The sequence below is a fragment of the Phoca vitulina genome, unplaced genomic scaffold, assembly GCF_004348235.1.
Source record: "Phoca vitulina isolate PV1807 unplaced genomic scaffold, GSC_HSeal_1.0 scaffold8, whole genome shotgun sequence".
NCBI lineage: Eukaryota > Metazoa > Chordata > Mammalia > Carnivora > Phocidae > Phoca > Phoca vitulina.
Genome location: NW_022589711.1, coordinates 21,734,495 through 21,745,129, shown reverse-complemented (window position 1 = coordinate 21,745,129; position 10,635 = coordinate 21,734,495). Strand labels below are relative to the sequence as shown.

The 10,635-nt window shown below is 32.0% G+C and overlaps 1 non-coding gene across 1 annotated transcript; it reads left to right on the top strand.

Moving 5' to 3' along the window:
- Positions 1-749: 749 nt before the first annotated feature.
- On the top strand, positions 750-917 carry LOC116634207. Its single transcript, XR_004299908.1, has one exon. It is a non-coding gene; the product is annotated as a U1 spliceosomal RNA (small nuclear RNA).
- The last annotated feature ends 9,718 nt before the right edge of the window (positions 918-10,635 follow it).

Here is a 10,635-nt window from a genome sequence, read left to right as displayed (position 1 = left end):
TAAAAACAAGTATCGACCTTTTTGTCACTGGAATCAAATTCCTAATAGTTTAATTTAAGGATTATATGTTTGCCACAACTATTAATTATTAAAATCAATTTTAGTGGTTTCAATTTGATCATTTATTTCTATCATTAAACCATTTATGCTTCAACTGGTTTAGAAAGTGTATTTAAATTCTCTGAACATTCAGACTAGTATAAGAAAGAGACAGTGTTGCAATATTTTAATTAATATATTTGAAAATTATAACTGCATATTTATCAATTTCAAATTTTACTTTAATTCTTACTTATTTGTTCTTTTATAATTTAGCATTTACTGATGAGGATATGGTTTTCATAGAAATTAATGAATTTGTCCAATATTATATAGGGTTAGTATGGGTGGTTAAATGGATTAGAAAAAGCATTTAAACATATTTTTCTATCTAATTTTGAAGAGAGTTAGAAGGGTATTTAGATATATTTTTGTATCTAACTTTGAAATGCTTTTTCTACTACACTCCCTATGCCTGTTACAGAAGTAAACTGTAGAAAATTACACATCTTGCTATTCATTATTTAACAAGCAGAAATATTGCGCAGATGCTCAACATGCCATCATATTTTAAATGAAAATTGAAAGAATTTCTCAAAGATGTATACGGAGAAGTCATCATTAAGTAAAACTAGGGGAAAGGATATTCCAGAGTGAACAGTTTGGGCAAATGCATGGACAAAGTAATATAATATAAAAAGACTTCAGTGATACTTACCTGTATCACTGAAGAGATACCATGATCAAGAAGATGGTTTTCCCAGGGCAAGGCTTATTCATTGCACTCTGGTTGTGCTGATCCCTGCAATTTCCCCAAATGGGGGAAAGTCAACTGCATAATTTGTGGTAATGGGGGGCTGTGTTCTTGCTTTCCCCTAAAAAAAAAAGACTTCAGTGAGATTAGACCACAGAAGTCACATCATAGGAATGAGCGTGTGTGTCTCTGAGTGTTAGGGACAAGGGTGATAGGTAAGAGATGATATTTGTCTCATATGCTAGGGCATTAAGAAGAGAGTTTGTATTACATGAAAAAAAGTAATAAAAAGATCAGATGGACATTTCTGAATCTCAATCTTGCAGAACAGTAGAAAATATTTAAGGAAGAAAGATGGCTATGCTATTCTTCTCACTATCCTCTCAACCCTCAAATAATTGCAGTTTTCCTTCACATATGATATTGTTTCCAGAATGCTATGATTAAAATGATGCCAAAAAATAATAGTAAACTCAAAATAATCTGATCTAATTCTCTTTCATTTTTAATATAAACAAACAAAAAAGGTTGAACCCAAGTATTTATCTGACATCATAAATGAAGATTAAGTTATCTCATATAATCTGTATTTATTGAAACACCTTTGAAATGTAGCTAATGGAGTAGATTTTAAGGTATAGTATGATCATAATGATATCCACTTTAAAAATATCGATATCCATATCCAATAACCCCACGCAAAATAAGCCCTTAGGAAACATTCACATTCCTCAGGTTTCCCTACCCTCAACACTATTCCCTATCCACAGAATGTGGACAAAGTTAATCAAATAGTAACTATAATTTCATGTAAAAATTGTGATCACGCATTCTGTGCTGATACAGAGTCACAACCCAGGGTTTGAAAAATACTGACAAAATGGCCTGAGCAAATTTTATTTCACTATGTTAACCACAATTCTGGTACACAGTCAAGATCAGCTACCTTGCTGAATGCTATCTTTGTATTAATTCTCTGTGCCACTAGTTACATTTACAAAGTGTTGAATACTTTAATTTTTCATGTCCAAATGGTTTTGAAATAATATAAATATTTAAATCAATCAGAGGAAAATAAATAACTGATATGTAGAGAAACATTTTATATTCTTATAAACTTTGGGAGTTTAATATAATATGCTGTAATGTATTTATCAAATATAAAAGAGAAAATAGAACCTATACAGTGTGATGTAATTTATGCCAGGAAATCATCCTAAAAATCATGGAGTGATTGTTGTAACTTTTAAGGAGTTATCATTACATTATCCCTGTCTGTGATTGCTTTGCATCTTACTTTTCCTTGGTAGAAGTAGAATACATTGAATCGACAGAATAACAAAATATATTTTAGTCATCAAAGATCATGAAGGCACATATATAAAACAATAGTCATGGAATATAGGAAGAAACTAAGATGAAATGAGTATGATTTGTGCTGACAGCAACATTCAAAATTATATACAGAATGGTCTGCATTTTGAAATTTTGCAACTGTGGATGAGAACTTGGCATTTAATATATTAATGTGAATGCCTTTGATACTTATTGAGATTTAAATAATTGAATTAGTATGTAGATATTTTAAGAATATTAATAATTAACACCTTTATATGGTAATTAGCATGTATCATTTACTCTTGTCAGTATTTTATATAGGTGTGTACACACACATAACTTAATTTTCTTAATAACTAAAGCAATGATTATCTTTACATAAAACTGTTTTTATCTTATTTTATAATGATCTAATTCAGACATAGAGGAAGTAAATTGCCCAAGTTTACTAGGGAAATTTGTACCAAGGCTATATTGATCTACAGTCCCTGCTTGGCACATTTTAGGTTTCTATTTTTGTATTACCTTTTTGTGTATCTTGCCTGTGTTATATCTGTAAAGATATTTAACCATTAGAATAACATTTTAAGTGTATGCTTAAACCATATTGAATTCATGTATATAATTTATGAACTTATAACTTAAGTTTCAATGTAATATTATATAAAATTTAGTGCAATTTTAGAGATGAATTCCCTATAAATTTAACTGTGAGGAATTAATATTCACATTTAAAAGTACAATTGGGCGTGCATGGTGGCTCAGTTGGTTAAGCGTCTGTCTTCAGCTCAGGTCATGATCCCAGGGTCCAGGGATCGAATCTCGTGTGGAGCTCCTTGCGCAGTGGAGAACCTGCTTCTTCCTCTGTCTGCCGCTACCCTTGCTTGTGCTCTTTTGCTCTCATTCTCTTTCAAATAAATAAATAAATAAAATCTTTAAAAAAAAAGTACAATTCAATTTTCCTTTTTTTAAAAATTGTAATGTTTCATTTGATTGTTTATACTTATGGAATTATATTATATATACATATTTCAATAAAAGGAAATTTTCACTTAAAGAATTCTCAGATCTTCATTAACTTATCTAGCCAAACTGAAGTGATATTTTCTACAATATTTAATTGGAAGTTTTATCTGATAATCTCTAAATGTGAACCTTTAATATTTCTTTAATGATCTTAAATCAGAATTTCACACTGAATAATTACAATTAAATTATGTTAACCATTTATATGCTGAATACTTTCCTTCTCAGACCAGGAATGTGTCAATGGTACTTATTGTCACTAAAACTATTCTACATTGTCTTAGAGTCTTTAGATATTACAATAAAGTGATAAATTTTGAAAAAGCATGATACCTTGAAAAAAGGAAATAAAACTTTCTTTATTTGCAAAATATCTGATTGTTTACATAGAAAATATTAAGGAAATCTCAAAACACTAAGTAAATTTAGTAGTTACCAGATATAATTTTAGTAGCATCAATTAATTCAAATGACATGCTAAAAGCAATTTAATGATGCCAACCAACTTAAACTACTTCGAATAAACTAAACAGAAAAAAAAAAAATGTTAGACCCCTCTCTATATACAGAACTAAACAATAGCATTTCTGGGAGAAATTAAAAACCTATGTAAATAGAGAGTTAGTCCATGTTCATGAATTGGAAAGCTTAACATTTCTATGTCAATTCTTTCCAAATTGACTTGTAGGTAAATTCCAATAGAAATTTAAAAATTTTTTTAAAAAGCCCCATGGGGGCTTTTTTTGGATAACTTTTTTATTTCTTTTAGTACAGTTTTAGATCTAGCAAAATATTGCAAACCAGGGCAGTGTTGTTCATTGATTTTTGGCAAGGTGGGCCAATTCAGTGGGGCGAAAAGTATTTTTAATGAATGGTGTTGGTACAACTGGATATCCATAAGCACAAGAATAAATTTAGAGCCCCTACAGTACACTATATATAAATATAACTCAGAATGGATCAGAGACCCAAATTTAAAAGCTAAAACTATTAAGTTCTTAGAAGGAAATGTGAAAAATGTCATGACCTTAGATTAATTAAATTTTTATGGATATGACACCAAACACACAGCAATCAAAGATAAAATAGATAGATTGGACTTCATCATATTAAAAATTTTGTGTGTCAAAGAACACTATGAAGAAAGGGGGGGCAAATCCTATAGAATGGGATAAAACATTTACAAAATCATATATTTGACACAGTCTTAGTATCTGGAATATATAAATAACTTTTACAACTCAACCAAAGAAAGTCAACTAATTTTTTAAAAAATAGGGCAAAGATTTGACTAGAGATTTCTCCAAAAGAGGTTACAATGGCCAGTGAACATATGGAAAGATACTCCACAGGGAAATGCGATCAAAACTACTTCACATGAGGGATTACTTCACACTCAGTAACATAACTAGAATTAAAAAGTCAGATAATAAAAAATGCTGGTGAGGATACAGAGAAAGTGGAATCCTTGTGCACATTGCTGTTAAGAATGTTAATTGGTAAAGTCACCTTTTAAAGCAGTTGGGAAGTTCCTCAAAAAATTAAGCATAGAATTATCATGTGAGCCAACAATTCCAATCCTAGGTATGTATCGAAGAGAAATGAAAGCATATGTCCACACAAAAACTTGTAGACGAATTTCATAGCAGTATTATTTTATTTGTAATATTTATAAAGAGTTGGAAGCAATCTCAAGGCTTATCAGCTGATCAATGGATAAACAAAAAGTGATATATCTTTATGATGGAATATTATTCAGTCATAAAAAGACTGAAGCATTGTTACATGCTACAACATGGATAAACCTTGAAAACATTATGCTAAGTGAAAGAAGCCAGACCCCAAACACCAGATATTATATGGTTCCATTCATATGAAATACCCAGAATAGGCAAATGTATAGAGACAGAAAGTCATTTAGTGACTGCCATGGGATAAAGGGGGATGGGGAAAGGAGAAAATGAGACTAAATGATAATAAGTACATAGTTTATTTTTTGTTCGTAGAAACTTTCTGGAATTAGATAGTGATGATTGTTACACAACATAGAATACACTAAAAACCATGGAAATGTATACTTTGAAATGTTGCATTTGTTATGTGTATATAACTAAATTTTTAAAATACTATAAACTTAAAAAAATAGTACCAGTTATTCCCATATACCTCACACTCAATTTCATCTGTTATTGATCTACATTATACATCTAGCATTAATATGGTATATTTGTTACAAGTAAATAACTTATATAACATATTACTTCTAACTAATGTCCATACTATATTCAAATTTCCTTAGCTTTTACTTATGTCATTTTTCTGACCTGGAATTCAACATACCACATTACGTTTAGTAGTCAGGCCTTTGTAACGTTTCCCATAGTTTGAGTTTCAGTCTTTCCTTGTTTTTGATGATCTTGTCAGTTTTGAAGATTATGGTTTATTGGTTTTAGTAGAATCTCCTTCAACTGGAATTTGTTTAATAATTTTCTCATGATTAGATTGAGGTTAAGGCTTTGGGAAGAAGAAAACTGAAGTAAAATGGACATTTTCATCACATAATAAAGAGTTTTCAACATGACATCACTGTTGATGTTAAACTTGATCACCTGGCTGAGATAGTGTTAATCAGATTTCTCCACTTTTTTTTCTGGTTTCTATGTTGTTCTCTTTGAAGGAAGTGACACACTTAAGAAGCAGGGAGATATGCTCCACATTCTTAAAAGCAGAATATCTGGGATACCTGGGTAGCTCAGTGAGCTAAGCATCTGCCTTTGGCTCAGGTCATGATCTCAGGATATCAGGGTCCTGGGATCAAGCCCTGTGGCAGCTTCCTGCTCAGTAAGGAGTTCACTTCTCCTTCTCCCCATGCCCCGCTCATGCTCTCTCTCTCTCTCTCTCTCTCCCTCTCAAATGGATAAATGAAATCTTTAAAAAAATTTAAAAAGATTTTTAAAAAGCAGCATATCTACATAAATTATTTGGAATTCTACATGAAGAATTAATTTGTCTCTTCTTCCCATTTATTTATTCAATCATTCATTTAATCAGTATGGCCTCGCAGATATTTATTTTATACTTTGGATTATAATCCCATACTACTTTATTTCCTTATTAATATTGTTCCAGGTTTGGCCATTGGGAGTTCTTTCAGTTGATTCCTGTGTCCCTTTGACATATTTCCATCTCTTTTTTGCATTTGTTTGTTATGTTTCTCAGCACTTACTTTCTGGCAACATAAGTTGCTCCAGGCTCAACTTATATATTTCCTGCCCCTTTCCTAGAATTGTCAGTTTCTTCAAGGAGCTCTGGTTCCTTTTATTGGAAAATAGTATTAGAAGCTAAGATGATTGCTACAATATGGTGCTAGTTGCTACTGAAGTGCCATTATTTCTAGGCCACTCAACTGACAGGGCAAGTAATTGTGTGTGTGTGTGTGTGTGTGTGTGTGTGTGTACTAGCTTGTGTGTACATATATATCCACAAACACTTGTATATGTAATCATCTGCATCTACTTTAAGCTAAACATAAATTCATATTGATGCATCCAACTTTAACCTATTTCAACATGGATCTTTCTAGCCTCCTCCCCTTGTTTATCTATAACTTCTCACTCCAATAGTGAAAAATCAGACTCTCACCATGTGCCATCTATTTACTTAATTGTTTAATTCTGGTATAAATATATAATGATTTCAGAATTCTTAACCTTTACCCAGTAGGAAACAACTTTATTATGTAGAATACAAGTCTGTAGTCTTTCTTTACCTTTGGCTTTCAAGGATCTAAACGTTCTGAAGTTATTTAGCTCAGTATCGCTTCTCCCACTTCCTTCAGTAAAGTTGTTTCCTATATTTATAATGCATTTAGAATCTTTTGTCATATTCTGCATTCCATACTGAGATCTGCTGACCTGCTAAATGATTTTTTAATTGCATATATTAAGGTTTATTCTATCCACTGTAAAGTTCTATTGGTTTTGACAAAGGCATGGTGTCATATACTCACCATGACACTATCATATAACAGTTTTACTGTCCTAAAAATATCCCTTGTGCTTCACTTACTCTACCCTCCTTCTCACCTTGAACCTGTGGCAAACCACCAATCTTTTAAATGCATGTATAATTTTGCCTTTTCCAGATTGACATAATATAATAATATAAAATGTAGCATTTATATACTAGCTTCTTTGATTTAGCAATATGCATTACAGATCAAACTGTCTTTTTGCAGCTTGGAAGGGCATTTCCTTTCCTCACTAAATAACACACACTGTATAAATGTACCATTGTTTATTTATTCATCCACCCATTCAAGGAAAGCTTGGTTGCTTGAAATTTTTGCCAATTATGGATAAACATTTTCATGCAGATTTTTGTGTGAACATAAAATCAGCTGAGATGTTAACTATTCCAGGTGATCATTACTGTGTTCAATAAGCGCCTGAGGATAGGACTTTTTCCAGAAACTAGAGCTTAGAATAAGATCAAATAGCAACAAGGTTGGGAATGAGGCTTTTCAAAAGAGATCAAAATACTATATTTTCTGAGGATGGGGTTTTTAACAAGCTCCCAAAGAGGTAAATCCTTCTGTTCGCTGTGAGTCTGCCAGCCCTCCTGACTACTATACCATGGAGTTGGGAAAGGAGATATGGATAACTCCAAGCAAAATGCCAAAGTTTCTTACCAAGTTCTTACCAAGTTTCACTAGTTTCTCTTGACAAATGCTTTTCAACTTTTTTTCTGTGCCTTTGGTTATTTGCAAAAGTTCTAAAATGTCTGATTATCATAGTTTGGCAGTATTTTTGTTTCTTATGTGAGAGAGTAAATTCACAGAGGTCATTAGTTCAACTTCTGAAGGTCCCACACTACTTTGGTAATCTTTTTTCTAATACTTTGCCAAATATAGTGGTCATAAACCAGAAATATGCTAAAAAAATCTGCTTCCTAACATTCCTCTAGACATATAAATTCATCCATCATACATTCTACCTCCAAAGTTACTATGAGTGACACTTTAAGCATTTCTCCAGTGGGTATTATGGGTTGCCATCTTTCCAGTCTCTGATAGTAGCTCATAAGCCACCAACTGCTCAGCTCCTAAGTCAAAAGTATGCCTTTTAGTTATAAACATTGTTGTTGTTTTTAGCACCAGCAACTCACTCCTAGGTACCAGTTTCTGAATTGGTTATAACAGATACCGTATTAAGTTATTTTCCTTGACAAATGATCCTCAATCTCAATGGCATGAAACCGCAATTTTTTGTTTCTCTTCTACTTCCCCCAAAGTATGTTGGCAGGAGGAGTTCTTCTCATGGTAGCCATTCTAGATTCAAGCTAATGGAGGTTCCATAGCAACAAATAATTCAAAATTGACAAGGGCATGGGGACTTACTTGCTCAGAGATATACACCACTTTTGCTTACATTCCATTGGCAAAAACAAGTCACATATACATAACCAATTTCAAAAGGGGAAATTGCAATCCAACCAGGTACTCTTGAGAAAAGGAGAACTTATAGCAAGAATAGTGGAAATATACTCCCAGAACTCTAGCAATTCATTTATTTAATCATTCATGTTAGGAAGTAGACAGGCTAGAAGATTTGCATTCTTTTGCCTTTTCTGAGTAACTCTTGTATCTGCACTGCTAAATCAGGAGAGTAGCTATTACTGTAGAGTAGCTCTAACCTAGAGATGGAAAAATGTATTTCATTTCCAATGCTAGCTTAAATAGATTGATAGCAATTGCCCAGAGTGGTATTTTGAGAAGTATTGTGAAGCCTCTTCAAGGCTCAGTGGAAAAGATTGCCATGATTGATTAGTATGTTTCAGATAAGCAAAATTATTATAGACATCTGAAATAGGTAGTCCAATCATGCTACTCTCCAGAGCTCTAAGCATACAATGTGAACAGCCATGCGCTAGCTTTAGAATAATAGAAATATTTTAAACAAAATACCATGTCAAGTACTTAAAATATTTTTATAAAATTTATAGTAATTATAGATATCTCAAGAATAGAAATATTTGGGATCTTGTGAACAATAAAAAGAAATACTATCATAGCAACAGTAAAGTACTAATTACAGATAGATTCATATGCATACATATAATGCATATATATGTATACATATATATATTTGTTTAACATGAGCTTTGACTTGAAGATTAGAGAATGTTTAGCTATATGAAATTAACAACCATCAATTGAAACATGTTAAATTATTTGACATCAGTTGAAAAGTTTCTAATAACTGTTTAATCAAACCTATCTGGAAAAAATTTTCCCAGGACAACACTGGACTGAGAACAAAAGATTATGTTGAAAAAGAAAGTATTCCTCTTAGCTCTATCTCCTCCAACCTTTTGTACTTGTCTCTGTGTTGATATTTGATGTGTTTACCCCCAAAAGATTCTACAAAGGAATCCCTGCCAATGATTTGCCATTCACTTGCATCCCTTCCATTACTACTAGGTAAAATTTGGTCACTCATGTATGAGAGCTGCTACTGTCACATGGTCACTAATTTTGTAGATGTTTAAGTAAAATACCTTAAATTGTATTGAAAATCCCTTTCCCTTTTAACAGTGGGATGTTCAGATTGAACCATGTGGACTCATCCCATAGAATGAATTATTTACCTGAATGCTTTTCTATCCATTTGGGAAAAGGACCTCTGTTGAAGCCAATCCATCTCTTTTCCTTGCCTAAATCATATGGTGAATATAACCAAGTATTAATCTGGATCTTCTGAAGAACCGTAAAAAAAAGTTTTAAAATGTCCATTCTCACTAGTGACATGGACATAAGCATACATTAAGTTCTGTATAACTGAACAGATCTTTAGTTACATAACCATTACTTACATTACAATAAATTTATCTAAGTGGTTTTATCTAGATTGGCATTTACCATAATTATAAATTAATTACTTCTTTTGTCAATCACATAGTCTTACCAAATAATATCCATGTTTTTGCAGCGTCCCGTTCTATAATAGGCCATGTATAATGTTAAACTTAAAAAAATTGGGAATGATTCATATAAATATCCATTACAAAAAGACTTCTAAGAATTTAGTCCATTTTCTTACTTTTACAGAAAAGATAGCAAAATCCTCCAAATTAAATGACTTGTCCAAAGTCACAAGTTACTTAATGTAGGGCCCAGACTGTAACTACTTTCTGACTGCTAATTCAGTTCCAAATATTCCCTGATTTTTTTATTTAATTGATTTTAAATTAAAAAAAATATCAGGGGAATATTTGTTTCAGAGGTAGAGTTTAGTGATTCATCAGTTACATATAACACTCAGTGCTCATTGCATCAAGTGCCCTCTTTAACGCCTACCCAGCTACTCCCCTGATATTTAAGTTTAACAAAAGTTTTATACTTTATCCTAGATTTATGGTTAAAATAATTGGTATTTTGTATAACATCTTACCCCAAAATGTCATTGTATAATACAATA